We start from the raw sequence: 19719 nt of genomic DNA on the forward strand, positions 1-19719 counted from the left end.
GATCCATTCTAAGAATTCACAGAGAGAATCTTTCCCATTGGTCCAGATAAAGAAAATATCGTCAATATATCTGGACCAATGGGAAATGGATTCTAAAAATGGGGCTATTTCATTATGGATGACCTTGGTTTCGAAGGCTGCCATATAAATATTGGCAATGGATGGAGCAACCGACGCCCCCATACTGACGCCTTTTATTTGGCGATAAAGGGTATTGCCAAATTCTACGATGTTCTCAGAGAGTACAATATGAAGAAGGTCTAATAGAAATTCTTTAGGGCATGGAATATTAAAATTTTCAATAAACCACCTGGTGGCTGTCAGTGCTTCTTGCTGGGGAATGTTACTATATAATGCTTCGATGTCCATTGTCACTAGCAGGTCTGTGGAAGGATCAAAGGGCATGTTTTCTATCTTGGTTTCTTCTTCTCCACCTTTCCTATCTGTTCATCCTGACAAGGTGGTATTACGTACACGACCTTCCTTTCTGCCCAAGGTTGTCACGTCCTTCCACATCGGGCAGACCATCACTTTGCCCACCTTCTTTCCGCCTCCGTATCCCTCGAAAGAGGAGGAGAGGCTCCACCGTCTGGATCCAAAACGTGCGCTCTCCTACTACCTAGATCGCACACGCCAATTCCGGGTGGATGACCAACTCTTTGTTGTGTACGTGGGCGCGAAGAAGGGAAAGGCTGTACACAAGAGGACCATTTCGAGGTGGATCATCTTGTGTATTCAAGCATGTTACTCCATGGCGAGGAAGGAACCCCCGGCTGGGTTGCGGGCTCACTCCACTCGGGCCACGGCGACAACAACTGCCCTGGGCCGAGGAGTCCCCCTACAGGACATTTGCCAGGCAGCTACGTGGGCCTCGCTGCACACGTTTGCAAGACACTACTGCCTGGACAGTCAAGTCTGGAGGGATGGCTTCTTTGGCCGTTCCGTCCTCCAGGACTTTCTGGTGTGATATTGGTTTGCAGACCCACCACCGGGGTTGGTATTGCTGGGGTATCTATTCTAAGGTAAGGAATCTATCACTAACGTGTCTCTTTCAGATGCACAAGTTACTACTTGTGTAACGATATATCTGTAAGAAGCATTAGTTAGTGATAGATTCCTTACCGACCCACCCATCCTCCCCGTTCTGCCAACTGATATCTAGGGTTAAGGTCATCCCCTTTTAGGGCCCTAGTTGCATGGCACCAGTGTTCGTTCTATCATGGCTCTGCGTATCTGGCGCGGAAAAGCTGTGTATCAGAACTGACGTCAGCGCGCATGGGCGGCGTCTAAGTACTCCGGCGACGTCATTCCGGCGCTCACGACGCCTACGACGGACGCGGAGCCGCAGACAACGCCTACCGACGCGCAGGGGTATTGCTACGCAAAAGTTTCCGGATCCAGTCTGACGCCTGGGGATATTCTAAGGTAAGGAATCTATCACTAACTAATGTCTCTTACAGATATATCGTTACACAAGTAGTAACTTGTGCGACAAGGCGCCAGGCCCCCGGTTGCTTCCAGTTGGGCACTGAGTACCGAGGTAACATGGCGCTCGAGCACCTTGCCCAAGTAGGGCAGCAAGGAGATGGGGCGGTAGATAACTGGGGCGGAACGGTCTGCACCAGGTTTCTTTAAAATAGGCACAATTGTGGCAGATTTGAGAGCTGGAATCACAACCCCTTGCGCAAGGGAACTATTAAGGAAGGTGATCGGGGGCTGAGTGCAGACGGAGTAAATCTGTTGGAGGATGCGGGCCGGACAGATATCGGCCGGAGAACCTGACTTTACTTTAAGAAGAGTTTCCAAAAATACTTCTTCAGTGAGAGGGGGGATCGAAGACAGACGAGACTGGACAATGGGAGGGAGGGGATCAACATAAGTAGAGGAGGGGTGTGGGATGTTAGTCTTGATATTTGAAATTTTATCCAGGAAATAATAGTTCAGTGAGTCACACAGGGACTGGGTAGGAAGGGGGTTTAGGGGTAGTCCTCTCAGAAAAGGCTAAGTCGTGTACGATGGTAAAGATCTCCCTAGATTGGTTCTCTGCCGCCAGGATTTTTGATGAGAAATAGGCAGTTTTGGCTCCTAGGATGGCTTTTTTATGATCATGCAATAGTGTAAGGTAATGAGTTTTCTGTAGGGGGCAGTAGTCCATTCTCCATAGCCTCTCAGCTCGCCGGAGGGTCAGCTTTTTATCCTTTAAGTCTTCGCTGAACCACCGGTTAGACTCCTTAGGTCTTTTGGTTGAAATCCGACGTAAGGGAGCTACTGAATCGCAGCCTTCAGCGAGCCAGGTATCAATAGCAGTGGCTTGTAGTGAGGAGGATAGGCCCACCAGGCTGGGTGAGGAGTTCAAGAGAGAAGAGGAGAGTGAGGGAAGGTCAACACTGTTCCAGTTCCGTGCCCAGCTGTTTTTTGCAAGCGGAACCTTAGTTACAGGGTTGCGGTGAAGGGAGAACGAGATAAGAGCATGGTCAGACCATGGGCATGGGGACACGGATATGGAAGAAATGGAGTAGTTGAGAGACCAAACTTGGTCTAACATGTGTCCATGTGTGTGTGTCGAAACTTGAATGTGGGAGATAAAATTCAAAGATTGGAGTAATTCTGTGAATTGCTTGGAGGATGTACATTCAAGGGGATCTGTGGGCCAATAGTTAAAATCGCCTAACACCAGGACTGAGGCATAATTGACTGCCAGCGTGGCCAGTAGGTCCTGAAAGGCTGGCATAAACAGAGGAGTGGAGTGGAGTGGGGTGGTCGATACATTAGCAAACAAATGAGCGGGGGTGAAAAAGTGGATGAGCGAACCACAAGGTGCTCGGTGGGGTCAATAGGGGGGGAGGGGAGAAGTTGGAAGTTATACTCACACCGGGCGATAAGCGCCACGCCACCCCCTATCTTGCCCGCCGGACGGTCAGCACGGAGGTCCACGTAAGCAGGGGGAAGGGCAGCTAGAAGGGACTGCAGGGAGTACTCACAAAACCAGGTCTCGGTTAAGAACAGTATATCAGGCTTGTGGGAATCAAGTAGGACAAACAGTTCTTGATGGTGTTTCACAGCTGACCTGGTGTTGAGCAAAATAATAGACAGAGGAGGGGGGGAGGAAGAAGAGCCGTCGCCAGAGGGAGGCTGCATCGGGGGTGCCAGTAGAGGAGGAGGGGACCGAGGTGATGAGGTGTAAGACCAAGGGAGGAAATAATACTAATAGTGGAGTTCGGAAGCGACCAATTGCCCTGTATAGATTTAAGGCCCTCGGAGGAATAGAAGATAGAAGGGGCATAAGGACGTGCCCCTAGCCCCGTCCGGTCACGGACGGGCGCAGACGGGCTTGACTTAGGCGCGACTTCGGCGCGCATTCGACGCGCCCGCTGCGCGCACGGGGACACATCGCGATTTATGGTGTTCACCCCCGAGCAGCTGGACCGCTAACTGCGGTCTAGGCAGCCTTCAGGCTACACCCAAGATGGCGCCCGCCCTCCACACAATCGGCACGAGCAGCCGCGGTGGACCGGGGCTGGGGAGGCCACACAAGAGGAAGTAAGTGCGCAGTACAATGTTTTTTAAAAACGAGGTTTACATAAACAAATAGGCAATGATTAAAAAGGAAAGTTGGGTGCCTGCACCAATATCATGCAGGAGCACCGCTTGTCGTCCGATAAAACTACAGTTGTAGTCACTGCAGCCTCTCGCTAATACAATGCCCCCAGTGAGGAACTGTTGCTGAATTTAATTCTGCTGTATGGCTCGTTCATGGATCAATGACACTACCCTTCCCCTTGTTAAATTCAGTTCATGTATGAAACACTATGCCATAGGTAGATATGAACCTTTGGGAAGCGCCTATCTCCATGACGTTTGATCTCAGTCATTCACATATAGGTGCCTGAGAGAGGGTAAAGAAGTTTATTTGAAGGGTGAGGAGTGCACTTATATACCTGGACACTCACTGGTTTGCAAGATATACAATTGCACAGCTCATGTAACACGCAAGCCCCAAATTTAGCTTGCATTTTAAAGGGTAATCCAGTGCCAGCTATAACACCAACGTTCAGGCTACTAGCTAACGGTAGCTTTTTACTTTTAAATAATAAAGCTTGCTGTGGTATGCTTGCAGGGATTCTGTACATTGTGACCGTCTCCCACGTGTAGTTTGCTGTGATAATTTGCTTTTCCCATCCCCACATGGGAGACTCAATGTATCCATCTGGCATACCATTCTGACCTTGAAAGCAGAGTTCAACAAGATGAGCAGAATAAGGACTCTGTTGTCCCAAAAAGATGTCACACTTACTTCTTCTCGTGAAACATTTGTCCTTAATGTGGCGAACACCTGCACCGAGGTGCATGCTTTTTTAAAATCTGATCTCCCACTTCATTTCAACACTTTGATTCACACTATATTCAATGCCTCGTCAACAACTGACTTGGCACATTTTTTCACATTTGTGAGCTCCGGCCTTGTGACTTCGTTCCAAACAATATTTGGTGTGATACCAGCATTTTTTCATTCTTTTTTTTCCAGCATCTTCAGCGGGTTACCATTGATTCTCGCCTTAGCTGCCTGTGTGCTGCTGTTGATTTGTTTGCTCCGAAATGGCTGCACAATCTGTGTCACAAGACGCCCCGGCTCTTCAAGCTTCGCAACCGGATGCTTGAATACTGTGGAACGCTACCTCTGGCCACTTTGAGTGTAGCATATGGATTATCCTTCCGGTTCTCGTTCTTTACTTGCGTGCAACCAGTTTTCAATTGCCTGGATTGCTGTTTTGAATGGGCTTTGGATTTGTGTCTCTGCAATATCTCTGCAATACGGTGTCTCCTACCGCATATTATGATCGACTGATGAGTCCCTTTGAGGCTCATGAATTGGACTGTTCTGGTATCAGGATTATGGCCTGCGCGGCGGCGCATGGAGTTCTAGGGAATTGGAATATATGTGCGGCTGCACATGACTTCCTAGCACAAAGTTACCTCGTTACCTCGAAGAACACACAAGTTGTCCTCTGATAGTGCTTGAGGCTCCAGCTGTCGAAGAACATGTATGTTCCTTCAATTTATTAAATTGGATTGCTGAATTATTTTCTGATAACAATGACTTCCTCTTGGAGGCTGTTGCAACATACTGTGCCTATACGCTGATGGATTAAATTGGCACTCGTCTATCTTCAACTCGTACTGTACTCAATACATTTTTTAACAATTTTTTCTTTCCATGATCGGCAGCATATCTCCCCTTCCTGGTTTTTTCCTTTTTTCCTTACAACTTCAAATTTATTACTTTTAATTTTCCAGTTTGGCAAATTATGAACTTGGTTTTGTCCTTGAACTCTGCGTTCCTAATTTGCTTCCCTTCTTGTTCATGGTCCAATCAGGGGTGAAGTGAAGACAGGGGTCTGCTTGCACACATTGCTATGTTAGCATAAACGTATTAGAAGCTTAAACGCCATTTTGGCACTTTGCAGCTTTTTCACACAACACTACATGTGACTGTTGTTGTAAGTTAAACTGCTTGCCTTTTCTTCGCATGAGAACAGTCTGTTTTTCACGCCCCTAGACTTAACACCGCGACCTTAGTCTGTACACTGTTTGCAGAAGTCTTCAAGGTCATAATAAGAATGTATGCTGTTGATTCGGTTTGATCGGCCTACGCTCTAGACACAACACGCACACAGCTGCAACCAACTGAAATTGTAGTGCCTTTAATATTGCAATGCATGCATGATTCGGGCACTTGGAGAAAAAGCCTTTCCAGAGACAGCGAGCTTTGCTGATCCTGAGATGTGATTCACCTCTGCTGATCTTGGAGGTATGGTGTTCCCCATTTAAGCATAAGAGACCTTTTATTAAAGTTCCCAGCCAGGGGAGGGTATTACACAGGTGCTATATGACCTGTTTCTACTATCATCGTAACATGATTTCTCCTTTTCTGTTTTATGGAATTGTAACAATGCTGACTGTTTTATTTCTAATCATATGCCTGCTTATGTTAGCCAAAATACTGCATCTTAGAGCACGTAGCTAAAAATAAACATTTTAAACTTTTCTGTGTCTCTGATTTCTCATGTTGTGGACTGGTATGAGGATAAAAATGAAAAAGTGTTCTTGATTCCCACCATTCCTGAGAGTACCCTAAGTTGCTTGTTCTGGGTTGTCTAATCATTGGTAGCTTCACTGTAGTATGGGGAGCTAATGAGACACTAATGCTAGTCAGATAGGGGTTCTGGGTACTGAGGTGACTTTTTTGGTACACTACTATTCACTGAAGTCCTGGTTTCCTGTGCATAGTTCTGTGCATGAGCAGAATCCCCGCAACAGACCCTGTGTTTACATTTGTTGGGGGGTGGAATAGACCCTCCTGTGGTGGTCTCACGCCACCGAAACACTGTCTGTCTAAAAGTAATGAACACAGACGTGAAACAAAGGTCTTACGTTGAAGTAGAACTTTTATTCATCAAATCATTAACACAGTAGAGAATATATTCATCAATTCATTAGTTTAGAAGGACTATTTAAAAGTTCAATAGCAATCAGTCAGAAATAGCAACTCAAAAATACATATTTGTAACGCTCTTAAGGTAAAACCGTAAATGAGAAAAAAAGCCATCCAAGAATTACAATTCCTTATGTGCATTTAAATGCAATGAAAGGGTGAACATGTCATTGCCCTGAAGCACTGCACCAAGGCAGCTTAATTTGAGGGGGTGCTTCTGCAAAACTATGACAAAATAGACATGTAAACTGTGGAGGAAAATAGCTTTCTCATTTATACAAAAGTAGAACCCTTTTTAAGATTCAATAATGAGCCTGGGAGTTAGCAAAGTTGGCATTTAAAAACACATTTCTGGGGTTAACAACTTACTCATGCAATGCAAATATATTTCAAATCAATGGAAATACTTTCAAAATGCAAACTACTCTTGACTGCAATGCTAGGAATGCACATGTTAAGTTAGAAGAACAAACATTATTGCTTTGCAATTGCAATAATGTTTCGGAATAGGGGCAATGCAGAGGAGAGAGAAAGAAACTATACTAAAGTACCAGAAACAATTAGAGCTTCAGCCCAAGATGCTTAGATAGAGGGCTGAAGGAGACCACACAGGCGTCAGTGACCCATGGGGTCACTGAAGCTAGGTAGTCCGTCGAATGGACTGAGGAGCAGATCTTTATACTCTTTCAATGATGAACCATTGACCACAAAATGACGACATTATCAGGTGTCTTTGACCTATAGGGCATGACACATTTTGGTCACTTCTGAGAAATATTTAAGAAAACAGAAGTGCCACCCAAACTACTAAAAGTTTCTCAAAAGGTCACAGGATGTTTGACCAGGAATCATAATGAAATTGAACATCTATTGACCAGGATTTGCGTCACTTCAGGGGAACTTTTATAAAAAAGCGGAACATTTAGGAAGATATTGGTTGCATGTCTTAGTTACATTAAAGCTAGCAACAGATACAATAATATGAAAGATGACAGATGGTAAGTGACCCCAACCATCAGTTATTGCGTGATTTCTCTTTTAGCTCGGGAAGTTCCCTATTCTTGCGGTATTGGTTTTCTTGCGGTATTTACGTGAGTGTAATAGAAGAAGTGCAGATCGAGGGAGTGGGGGCTCCGGGGGAGCTGAGCCTCGCTGAGAAGATTTGTATGGGAGAGACACTCTGGGGCCTATTCCTAGAAAAAGAACAGCTAGGATAGTTTGGTCAATTTAACAGATTCCTTTTTATGCTAGCTGGTGGGAGCTTATCAGGGTATCATGCCTCAGGTGTGGGCATAATTGGCCTGGGGTAAAAAATAGACCCTGCTACACATTTTGCAGTGAGCTTTTTTTAAAAATATAATACGCAAAAGTGTTTTTTGTTTCGGCGATGGGTTGTTAAAGGACACAGGGGGAACAAGGGGACCCTACTCACTTAGGAACCAGGGTGTACACTATATATCGGAAACATTGGTTCCAGTGGTGCATCAAATGTACGACTAATAATCAATACAGCATATGGTAATTAATAACACTTCGATGGTTTAAAGGGATGTGAGAAAGAAAGAAGACTCTACACACTTAGATTTCAACCATCATTGATGATCTATTTCATTTTAATAATCGGTCAATATTTACATACATATAGTGTTCACAATCACAAGTGCAGAAGTGACCCAAAGTCTAAAAGTGAGGACCCAGAAATTACAATTAGTTATTCAAAAGGTGTAATATACAGGGTTTCTTCAGGGAATATTATACAAGGAGGAGAAAACGACCATCAAGTAAATAATATTAACAACAATACATGTCGCAGTAGCTATCTTAAATCATAGGCACTGTTTGTAGGGTTCCTTTTCTGTGGGCGTCGACGGCGTTTCGACCCTGGCAGAATAATGGGTCTCGTCCGGACTGGGGAGTGTGGGACTTCTGTGGATGGGAAAGCAAAGAGTGAGGTATTTTAACACTAAACGTGTTAATAGCTTGTTGAAGGACTGAGGGGCAAATTAATTACCTGGACGTGTACGGGCCATGGACTGGATAGTAATGAGTGACCACCATGCGTGAGTAAAAGGATAAATGCTCGTTAACCCAGCCGGGTACTGTTGCGAATTGAATGGAAAAAGAAATGGAATTTCATTAGATATACATTTCTAATAGCCCGATCCACACAATGTGTAAACCGAGCGTGACTTACCACTGTAGTGGTGCGATCGAGGAACTCTAGATCTTTACTCGGACTGATTTCGAAAAACAATCCTGGATGTGCCTAATGGCTTAGAACACTGCACACTGGCTGACCGGGACGGTATCTGGAGATTAAAGGCACGATCGCTCTTATGATTCCCTCGATATTGCTACCGTGGTAGGAATCAGTCTATAGCAGAGCAGAACAGGACAGTACCTGAAGCGGGATATGGGAATTAGTACTAAATTGACTATGTGCACATTGAGGTATCGTGTGGCAATAAAAAGATTTCTTACCCGGGGGTTGAAAGCACGATCGCGCTTGTGGTTCTCTCGAGTTTGCTGCCGTGATAGATATCAGTCTATGGCAGACCGGGACGGTACCTAAAGCGGAATATGGAAATCATTACTGGATTGACTACATGCACATTGGGGTATCGTGTGGCCAGTAAAAGGTTTCTTACCTGGGGATAGAGAGCGCGATCGCTCTTGTGGTTCTCTCGAGTTCACTGTGGTGGTAGGAATCAGTGTATGGCGGGCTCACGGCAATTTCGTGCTATATCCTGAACGTGCGCAGGGAGCGTGAAGAGAGCGCTTCACATAGATGACGAACTACAAGGGCATCTGATGATCACAGAGCTATCGATAGTGGTGAGCAGGTACTGCGCGGCAGATGGGATATAAATACTTGTGAGGGCTACAATTAACCAGAGTTACTTGCCATTGTTGCAATGCATATTAAAATAGACACATAAAGGACGTGCAATTGACAAAATACACAGAGGTAAATAATGCCCAACAGTTCGATGTAAACAGAGGAAGCAGCCTAGTCCTACATACATGGCATTTAGGGCACAAAAAAGTGGATACATGATCAATTATTATATGCAGGTTATACAATAGCGGTCCAATAAAACAGAGCATATATCATTTTAACTTCATAGTAATCAGGATTAACCACTGATACAATTACAACAGGGAAACTTAATCATCGCAGTGTATCATCAGTTAAATACCCTCGTGCTAGTCCGCTAGCCTTACTTCATTGAGGGAGGGATGCTACATAGCCTCGCCATTCTTCAGCGGAATTTAACCCATGATTTATAGAGTTGATCTTATCAATCCAATGGCACTCACGCCGTTGGAGTATTTCTGCGATGTTACAACCTCTCTGGTATCTTTGCAAGGTCAATGACCTGCAATGGAGCAGTGAGGACTGATCGTCTGATGCGATTACGGTGCTGGCTTATTCTTGCTTTAATTGGTTGTTGAGTTTGCCCAATATAGGGCAAACCACAGGGACACCAGATACAGTGCACCACGTTTCGGGTGTTACAATTTGAAAAAAGTCAAGTTTGTATTCGAACCCCACATGTTTGAACACAGTTGTATTTTCAGTGAACGGGCATATGATACAGTTCCCACATTTGTGGTGACCAACAATGGGGGGGGTGGGGCCCATGCCGCCTCTAGCGTGCCTGATTTTTGGATTTCTGTAGATGATCTTACTAAATGGTCCTTTATATTTGTTGCCCTTTTATATGCAAAGAGGGGAATATCAAGCAAGGGATCTATACTTTTGATAATTTCCCAATGCTTAATATTAGTTTTTCTGATTTTATTGGTATGTGTCCCAAAGGTTGTTACACATATGATTTTTTGTGTTTGTTTTTTTGGTCTTGATGGAAGTAGTTCCTCCCTTGGACAATAACAGGCTCGTTTGAGCTACCTTTTAACTATTTTGTTAGGGTAGCCTCTTAGCAGCAGTTTCTTTTTTAATATTTCTGCTTCTTTGAAGTAGTCTTCCCTTCGGGCACAGTTGCGACGTATGCGCAAAAATTGACCGAAAGGAGGCATCACTTTTTGGTGACAGACACTGCGTTTACATTGTTTTTTGACCTGTTTACCGCGACAAATATTCCACCGTGGCGCGGGCGTTCTAAAGGGTGGGCGGGGCTGCGTTGGTCAACGGGGAGGAACGGGTTAAACCTTACATATGCGGTCTGTAAATTTTGCAGTAAGCCTTTGTTTTGTAAATATAATGCTCACAAGTGTGTTTTTTGTTTGTGATGGCTCGTTAAAGGAGACATCACTTTTTGGTGACAGGCGGCATGTTTATATTTTGCATTGAGCCTTTTTTTAAATTATTTAAATTATTTTTTTTATAAACCCATTTTATTGTGTCAATAGTCACATACAGTTTGTGGCCTCCTCTAAGTGAGGGTGACTGCCACCACATACCCCACAGAATATTTATGTTGACAACCTGTTTACATTCATCAAAAGCCAAAGTTATATATAGCATAACAACGTGAATGTATTTGACCCAAACCCCATTGCGCTGCTCCACATCTACAGCTCTTTTCACAAAATTACCTTGCCACCTCAATTGAGTCACTTGCAATCTACCCACCCCCTTCCCTACCTGGTAATCCCCATTGGCAATGATGACACAAGCGTTCCCGTCGGAGACACTGGCTCCAGATAGAGGCCCTGGTAGTCTGCCTATCTCTTCCAGATTTTGGGATGCTTCTGAGGGCAGCCCCTAGCCTTGATTATTGGTACCTCCATGCCCATACAGAAGTCTATTCCCTTTTTCTGGGCCGTCACTGATGGTGGGGTAGGCGCCTTCCACAGCCTTGCGATAACCCTTTTCGCCAAGGTAAGCCCCAGCAGCAGTAAGTGCCGCTTATAAATATTACCCCCAATTCCCTCCATGATTTATAGAAGGCCAAGTCTTGGTGAAACAGGGACCTCCCATTCCAGGACTTCTAAGAGGCACACCATGACCCCCGCCAAAACTTTGCAAGCGCCGTACAGTGCCAGACTGTGCATATGAGGGACCTTTCTCATGTCCACAACGCGAACAATCAGGAGAAGATATTAAGCCCGCCATCCATCGCCTCTGCCTGGTGTAATAGGCCCGGTGTAAATAATTAAATTGGATAAGGCGTAATTGGGTTGCTATTGCCCCACCACCCGGGGATGCTAGCACCTCCGCACAGTCATCCCTCTCCAGTTGGCTCAGATCAAATGTCCATGCCTCCCTTAGTTTGTCTAGTGTGGTGGAGTTGTTGGTCAGTAGAGATTGATATATTTTCGCAGTTTCGTGCTTGCTCTGGTCCCCGATGAACACCTTTGCTTTAATGGGATTAAATTCAGGGAGGGTGTCCAGCTGCGAGATGTTAGGGGAAATGGCATGTCTAAATTGGAGATACTTATAGAATTGGGTTCGGGACATATTATATTCCTTTTGAAGATCCTGAAATGATTTGGAGGTTGAACCCCTCATAACATCCCCTAATGTAGATATGCCTATGTTGTACCCACCATGGAAGCCAGCTAATTCAGCCATTTGCAGTAGTCCACTATTATGCCACAGTAGAGTTTCCCCATTCAGTCCACCCCACCTCCCATCTGTCACGGCTCGCGGCGTTGCTGCGGCCGGCCATCCCGCAACACACACGGGAGGCCGGGATACTCACTTCCGGTGGAAGTCGAGTGCCCGGTCTAGCCACTGGGGAAACCAGGCACAGAAGCACTTCCGGGGGAAAACGCATAAACGGCGCGTTTCCCGCCGGCTGAGTGCTTCGGATTCCGGATTCTAGCTGATGCTCACGTTTCCTGAGACCTGCATGCCCGGAGAAGAGCCGGGCAGGAGTGCTTTGACTTCCAGTCACGTTAGCTGCCCTGCGGAGCTCTCTTCAGCTGACTCGGAGAGCCGCGCTGAAGTGCAGCTTTGTTTCCGCGGCTTTCACGGGAGCCGCGCTGAAGTGCTACATTGTTTCAGCGGCTTTCACGAAGCAACTCTGTTTCAACGTCTAGGAGGCAAGCCGCGCTGAAGCGCTTCCTTGTCCTAGACAGCGCCCTCCAGGAACGCTTGTGTCCTACTTCACCTGGGGGTTCCAGGAAAAGCCTTTGTATTTTGTTTTCATGACCCTTGGTGCGCAGGAGCGCCCTAAGGGTATTAATTGGATCTAAGATCGTGTTTTGGGGTTTTACTTTGATTTCCCATCGCGCCGGAGCGCTATCAGGGAATAACTCCGCCTACAGATCCTTTCACCTTTCCACGGATACCACAAGCTGGGTGGTTGTTTCCCGTTTCCAGCTACCCGCGCAGGAGCGCTTTCCTTTTTGTTTTAGCTTGGGTGAATGCGCAGGAGCGCTTTCTTTAGTTTGTACTTGGCGATAACGCGCAGGAGCACCTTCCTCGCTATTCACAACCGAAGCTGCATTCATCGGGAACTCTTCGTTTCGGAAGCCTTGGTAAGTCCTCAAGGGGTACCTGGTCCTGTGTGTGTACGTGGGGGTGGTTCCTTTCGGGTCTGCATCCCTTTCTGATCTTTCTTATTCTGGTTTCCAGTGTCTCCGGAACGCCCCACCAGCTCCACGCCATCCTTAACCCTACACCCTGGCTCCCATCCCGGCGTCCATCTCATCCCTGCTGGGTGTTGTCGTCCACGAGGGTTAGGTGGGTGCAGGGACGGGTGCTCTTGTCGTCTCTGCGGAATCGCCACAAGCAAAGGTGAGTCTTGTGGGGCAAACCTGACACATCTTGCAGAGGGATCGTTTCCACAGTTGGAATACCACCTGCGTCGCTGGCGGCAGCGATTGGCATTGAGACGCCAGATACAGGATAGTGTGGAGTATTGCATCCCCCATCCGCTACCGCTCCACAGCGTATGCGGGGCCCTGCCTATTCCCGTACCGTCATTAATTTAGTACTAATAGGTGCGAAGCTACATAATAGGATTGAATGTCCACTCTGGCAAGGCCCCCACAATATGTAGACTGAAAGCAGGTTTGTAAGGTGACCCTGGAACCCCTCACTTTCCCTCCCAAATTGCCCCAGCGCCGCATTAATCTGTCAAAACCACGTTGCGAGATCCGGTATGGGTGATTCTGCAATTGGTAAAGCAGACGTGGAAGGGATACCATTTTGAAGATGGGTGATTTGCCATGTATAGAAAGAGGCCTATGCGACCAGGTTCTCATCTCATCTCTTACCCGTGTCCAAACTGGAGCAAAATTCCTATACCACGTCGTGTGTTGTGTGGCTGATAAGTAGACCCCAAAGTACTTCACCTCCTCCGTTGCCATCTGTACAGCCGACTCCCAGGGGCTCAGTCTGCTGGCCCCCTTCAACACCCAAATGGTGGACTTGCGGGGATTTATAAAGAGGCCAGAGGATTCACCAAAAATTTGCTTACTACGGAGCAGTCTCGGCAAGTCCTATTGAGGTCTGTGAAAAAAACAACCATCATCTGCATATAGAGTGATGCGATCTGAGATCCCGTACGACCATTCAAAGCCCCTTACCTGCGCACCCATGCCGTCAAGGGCTCCATTGCTAGAGCAAATATGTATGGTGACAGGGGGCAACCCTGACGGGTGCCACTCCCAATTGTGAAGGTGCATGAGGTGAATCCAGCCACACGCACCGAGGCATTGAGGCCCGTGTATAATAATTTTAGATATGATAGAAATCAGGGACCAATGTTGAGGCGACTCAACAGAGTGAACAAATAGACCCAGCTAAGGGAATCAAACGTCTTATCCATATCCGCCAGCATCAGCGCAGCAGGATCCTTGCTCACCTCGATGGCTGCGCTGTCATTATGGTCACAACGAATGTTATGACGCGTGGCTCTCTGGGGCATGAAGCCAGCCCGATCTGGGTGAACCAGATGTGCGATGTGCGACTTGAGATTATTGTCCAGCGCCTTGGCCAGTATTTCAGCCTCAACGTTCAGTAAGGAGATGGGGCGATATGACGCATGCTGATCCGGGGGCCGACCTGGTTTGTGGAATACAACCACCTCGGCACGCCTCCAGTTTTGTGGGAGGCGGCCCCGATCCACTGCTTTATCCACGACCGCGAGGGAATGGGATTCCAATTGTGAAAAGTATTTCTTGAAGAATTCGCAAGGGAATCAATTCGGTCCTGGGGCCTTACCTGGGTTCATATCACCCAGTGCCGCTCTTAATTCTTCTGTGGTTAGGGGGACGTCTAAGTCCGCTCTTGTCGGAAAATGCCAGTGGCAGCAAATTGTCTGTAAAGCGTGGTACTGTTTCCTCCGGCAGGAGCTCTCTCGGAGCGTACAGCTCTGCGTAGTAGTCCGCAAAGCTCGCCGCAATCTATACTGGGTCACCAAGAACCTAACCACCATGGCCGAATACTCAATTGACTGAGGCCGCAGAGCTCCCTGCCATAGCCTGTGCAATAGTTTACTGGACTTTTTCCCCCTATTGATAAATCCTGCTACAAGATGCCAGTCATGTCATTCGGTCTTCGTCCAGCAATGCACTAGCATGGTCTGCTGCAGATATAGCAGCTGGCGACACACCGGACCCCCATCCTCCCCCGGGCTGCACTGTTAGAGGTCAATCAGTTGGTCCTCGATCCTCAGAAGTGAGTCCGCTGAAGTTTACGTGCCACCGTGCAATAGGAGCCGTCGATTTCCCGTATCGTCTGTTTCATCGCCTCCCAGTTGGTCTTGGCTGCATCTACCAGCCCCACGTTGATCTCCAAACATCGCTTGATTGCCTGGTACAAATGTATCTTGTATCTTTGAAAGGCCTGAACCTCGGGCCTATCTGTAACTGTAGCATTACTAGGGAAAGATCAGACGGATTCCAAGGCAGGATCTCTGCGGACCTCACTCTTTCATTGGCCCTGTAAGGAGTAAAGCTGTTTCTCTTCCAGGGGATCCTCGTCAATAGTCATAAGCACATGAATATTCCTGTCGATGCGCGGGACTCCAGAAACATATCACAGATATGTGAAACCATATATGTAGTGAAGCATGTCCAATAAGGATAAAGGCAGGAGTAGTATGTTTCTTAGTTTTATTGTAGTAAGAATCTCATCTAAGCACCAGCAGTACAACTGGAACAACTGACCAGGTTTACTTCTGAAGTTATCAGAACTCATGACATCACACTATGACACTATCAATCTCAAAATGACATATCTACAATTCCACATAACATTTGTACAGGCATAAGTAGATTGCCATGCATAAGTAGATTTTCACACACCTCTCCCTTTACTTGAATTAAATAATATATAACACTATGCAAAAAAACTCATACATAGTCAGAGAGATACAGTGGTAGTTTATCGACTCTTGATGAACTTCGTGTTCCATCTTTGCCACCAGCATGTGATCGAATTCCATCCATATTGTGAAGACGTGAGTAATTTCCATCCACATGACCCCCAAAGCTGTAATCTAACTTGCCTTTAACAACGACCACTCTGTTTAAATTCCATATGCTGTAATCCTGAGTTTTAACAGCATTTCTAAAAACTTTAATAGGTTTAAAAAAAATTTGAACTAGCACTACTCATTAAACCAGGACGTTTTATCATAACTATGTCTCTCACCTTTACCTTAGTTGTTTTCACACTTTTCTTTGCTTCAAAATACCATTTTCTTGCCCTAGCTTTCTCTTCATCTTGTTTCTTAACTTCAACACCTTCACATTTATTTTCTTTACCTCTGCTAATTTCATAATTGTTGATCCATCCTGGTTTCACACTAGTGTTAGGAACTCTACCTCTAAACGATATAAACTGTGTTTTCCCTGTTGTGGAATGAGGAAACAATCTATATTCCTCAAAACTTCAGTTTTCTAGTCAATAGAAGCTGACTTTGCCATAGATATAGTGTCCTTAATCACTCGATTGAACCTCTCAATCATGCCATTTCCCTCGGGATGGTAAATAGAGCTGGTTTTGTGAATGACCCCTTTAGAAGAAAGAAACTTTTTCATTTTCTCGGAAACAAGCTGAACACCATTGTCTGTCAGGAATGAACCAGGAATCCCTTCTCTTGGGAATTAATCTTTCAAGCATTTAATGATATGCTTTGAATCAATGCTTGATAAGAAAAACCCTTCCGGCCACCGTGAAAACATGTCAATAACAGCTAACACATAAAATTGAGTACCATTGCTAATAATTGGACCTAAAATATCCAGCGCTACATCTTGCCAAGGCCCAGAAGGTCGTCTTCTTAACACAATGGGTTGTACACGAGGACACTTAGACTTATCACTAAATTAACACGCAACACAATCATGTACAATACGCTCTACTTGGTTATCTATTCCTGGCCACCAATACTTCATACGTAATCTCTTTACATTTTGATACACCATCATGAGTAGAGTGTACTTTATCAAAGATCTCCTTCCTAATCGTAGTAGGCGGAATGACCAGTGTACCACAAAATACCAACCCTTCGTTAATAGCAAGCTCATTTCGAAATTGCCAAAATTTCCTACAGGAGTCAGATCCTTCTTTGTTACTCATCCAACCTTTATTGATCAACCTCATAACTTCATTTAGAACTTCATCACCACGCATTTCATCACACCATTTTTCCTCAGAAATTATACTATGTTCATTTGCACAAACCCACTCATCTTTATCCTCAGCTTCCTCATCAAACACCTCGGATTTTGGGGTTAAACGAGACAGAACATCAGCAACTTTATTCTCCAACCCTGGAATGTAATGAATCACAAAATTATAGTCTTGCAAACTGATCACCCATTTCGTTATCCTAGAAGAATTCAAATCAAGACCTTTTTTACTAAATATCTCAAAGGTTTGTGATCCATCCGCACTTCAAACTCAACGCCCCAAAGAAACTTTTTTAGTTTATTAACTGCCCAGAAAACAGCCAATGATTCCCTCTCAACTACTGAGTATCTTTTCTCAGGATCCCTAAGAGCGCGAGATAAAAACATTGTTTGCATTCCATCTGGTCCAATCTGTTGCAACACTGCACCCAAACCCTTCTCACTTGCATCAGTGATAAGAATCGGCTTGAGATCTGGGTTGTAACTACTGAGAGAAGGAGCAGACTTAAGTTTCTGCTTGATTTCCAAAAATTCACCCTCACATTCCTCCGACCATACAAAGTCAACTCCTTTCTTTAACAAGTGTCTCATGTTAACTGCACAATCAGCAAAATTCTTTACAAACTTCGAATAGTATTCGACAACGTCCAAAAACCTCATGAGGTCACTTTTACAAGAAGGCAAACTCATCTCCTGAATGGTGTTAACCAATTCAGGCTTAGGCTTAACACTACCACTGGTAACATTACGACCCAAATAATTTATGGAATCTGTCCTAAACTTACATTTCTCAGCTTTAATAGTTAAATTCTGCTCAAACAACCTTTCTAAAGCTTTTCTTAGTCTTCCATCATGTTGGCTTTCATCATCACCATATATCAATATATCATCTTGGAAAACATAAGTGCCTTCAAGACCATGTAAAACTCTCTCCATAACCCTCTGGGAGACTGAAGAAGCTGACACTAAACCCAAAAGGCATACGCTTAAACCTAAAGGTACCAAAAGGAGTTATGAAAGAGGTGAGGTCATTGCATGAGTCTTCAAATTCGATTTGATGATACGCTGAGGTGAGATCTATAGTGCTAAAAACTTAAGCACTACCTAACATCATCAGAAGCTCATTTATTTTAGGTAAAGGATATTCATTGACTACAACACATGTGTTCAACTGGCGCAAGTCGATGCATAATCTTTAATCACCATTCGATTTCCTAGCTGCGATGACCGGAGCCAACAATTCAGTCCCTTCTACATCCTCAATAATGCCCCCATCTTTTAATTTTTCCAACTCTCTTCTCATGTCGTCTCGTACAGCAATGGGTACATTTCTCACTTTACAGCTAACAGGAATAGAATCTTGCTTGAGGACAGTCTTATGCTGATAGCCTTTTAGACATCCTAATCTATTGCTGAAAACTTTGGGATAGCTATTTTTCAAACCAGCAACAAAGTTGGAATCCGTTTTTTCAACAACCACAGAGTTGACAAGCTCTCTCAACTGAATGGGAGGGTCAGCATTGGGATCCAAATACGCACCAAGGTCACCATGAATCCAACTAATTAAACTGTCCCCTTTCTTTGAAACATAGATCTTGCCAGAAACAAATCTTCCTCTGAACTCAATGAGACCAATGACATACCCATGCAACTTAATAGGTTCTCCACCATATGCCAAAGGCTTAATATCTGGGTTCAATAATTTTACCTTTCCTTCCAAATTCTTTAAGTAAAATTCAACAGAGACAATGGTTATCTTAGCACCAGAGTCGAACAAGACCCTTGTGCTAGCTCCTTCAACCAGGATGGAATCACAAGGTCTACTCTTCCTCCTGACACCATCCACCACCGTACGGTCAAAAATCTGTCGGCACTCACAATCATCACGACCCTTCTCCTCACACCCATACTCCTAAACTTCAACCTCCTTAACCTTACGTGTAGGTTTACTTTTACACAAAGAAGAAAAATTACCTTTTTTCTTGCACTTAGTACACATCTGATGTAGAGCTGGACACTTTTTATCATTTGCCAAGTGTCCCATTTTACCACACCTAAACACTTAACATGTGTCCAATTTCTCACTAACTTTTCCGTTCTGGAGGCCTGGCCAAGCAGCATGGCCGACAGGACGTGAGCTTCACCAGCTCCGTCCGAGGACCCACTAATCCTGCCTAAACGATCCTTGCTGGACCCTCCAAAGGGGAGCTGACGGTCCGGATCCTCTCCTGCCACGCTGGGGACCCCCACATTGCCGAGAGAGCCTCCGGTGCCCCGGCAAACACCGCCGGAGATCGAAGCGGCGCTCTGAGGGCTCCGCCTTGTTCTACGCGAGTCCGCGGACTGGGCCTGCGTGTGAGACTAGCGGTGAAGGCGATTTCCTGCTCCGGGGCTGACTGCGTCCGCTGCTGGCCCCTCGATTGCTGGAGATGGTGGCGAGCGTCCGGGGCGACTAGTGGAAGGCTGATCTGGGGTCTGGTGATCTCCTCTGACCCGTGTGAGGGGTTGCAGCACCCGCCCCTCCCCCCTCCGATCCTCTGCTGTACCGGAGCTCCCGGCTGTGGAGCGCAGCCCCGGGTGAGTGCTTCCCTGGTCCCTGGGGCTCTGCAGGACTGTTGGAGGGCTGAGACGGTGCGGCCACCAAGGGCTTATCACTGATATTGCCGCAT

General features: G+C 45.7%; 1 protein-coding gene and 1 long non-coding RNA gene across 2 annotated transcripts in view; one reads left to right on the top strand and one right to left on the bottom strand.

Annotated features, from left to right (window-relative positions):
• Positions 1-19719, top strand: part of PIWIL2 (piwi like RNA-mediated gene silencing 2) — a 2549426-nt gene that overhangs the window by 922439 nt on the left and 1607268 nt on the right. The gene's annotated exons all lie outside the window — the stretch shown is intronic.
• On the bottom strand, positions 8334-9215 carry LOC147683203 (uncharacterized). Its single transcript, XR_015301029.1, has 4 exons — positions 9142-9215; positions 8688-9061; positions 8505-8592; positions 8334-8419 (listed from the first exon to the last, which is right to left on the bottom strand). It is a non-coding gene; the product is annotated as an uncharacterized LOC147683203 (long non-coding RNA).

This window comes from Lissotriton vulgaris, chromosome 11 (assembly GCF_964263255.1).
Source record: "Lissotriton vulgaris chromosome 11, aLisVul1.2, whole genome shotgun sequence".
Taxonomy (NCBI): Eukaryota; Metazoa; Chordata; class Amphibia; order Caudata; family Salamandridae; genus Lissotriton; species Lissotriton vulgaris.